The sequence below is a fragment of the Atta cephalotes genome (assembly GCF_000143395.1).
Source record: "Atta cephalotes unplaced genomic scaffold scaffold00008, whole genome shotgun sequence".
In the NCBI taxonomy this organism is placed as follows: Eukaryota; Metazoa; Arthropoda; class Insecta; order Hymenoptera; family Formicidae; genus Atta; species Atta cephalotes.
The window spans coordinates 6506590-6507732 of NW_012130072.1; positions in this window are offsets into that span (position 1 = coordinate 6506590).

Genomic DNA, 1143 nt, shown 5'->3' on the forward strand with positions numbered 1-1143 from the left:
AATTTTAATTTATTTACTTACTAAAATTAATATATATATATATATATGTATTTATTATATATATATATATATATATATATGTATATAATAATATATTAATTAATTAATAAATAATACTCTCTCTCTCTCTCTTCTCTCTCTCTCTCTCTCTCTCTCTCTCTCTCTCTCTCTCTCTCTCTCTCTGTTTTCTCTCTCTTAAAAACTAATACATTTTTGAGGAAAAACACGTTTATAGTTTATTTATTTATATACAATAATGTTACAATTCTATAATAATTGATAGAATTTACATTATATGGAGTAATTTCAGTATTTACACCGCGCGGAAATTTAAGCCTATTTTATAATAGATGCAACAGAATGCAACAGTTTTGCAACCGTTTTATAGTTGTCTGCTAAACGATCCTAAACGTACTCAACGTCTCAATGTTTACTCAGCAGTCGTTATGATTTTCAACAAACTACATAAAAGTATGCTGAGTTTCAAGCAAAATGTATTGACCCAAATGGCTGCTTTCAATGTATCATTCTTTGAAACATAATATATAAGGTGTAAAAAAATTTTTACATCTTACCTTATCTTTATAAATAAGCATTTCTCAAAAAAAATTTCATTAAAAAATTATATATATATTTAAAAATCTATTAGATAATATAATATTTTAAATTTGGATGACTTTGAAAAGCCCGGACTAGGTTAACATAAAAATCTTAATTGGAAATTCCTATTTAGAGAGTTCTAAAAACATATAATAAAGTATGTTACTTATCAGTAATTTTCGAGTTATGAAGCTTGAAAGTTATTGCTGGCATTAGCATTATTTAAAAAGTATTGCAGAACTTTTCGTACATCCTGTATATGACGATGTAAGGGATTGCATACAATCAAGAAATAAGAATAGAGAATAGGAATAGAAAATAAGAATTTCAATCTATCAGAAATTGTATATTCCATATAGTTCATAGATTGGTTGAAATTTTTATTCTCTGTGTTCTCTATTCCGTCACTATTCCTTTGATTATGCGAAGCCCCTAATTTACAATGTAGACTTTTGTACATTTTTGATATACACAAAGTTATTGCTATTGGTTCAATCACTGTCAATGGAAAATAAAACATATTTTTTATATATCGTAAAGATT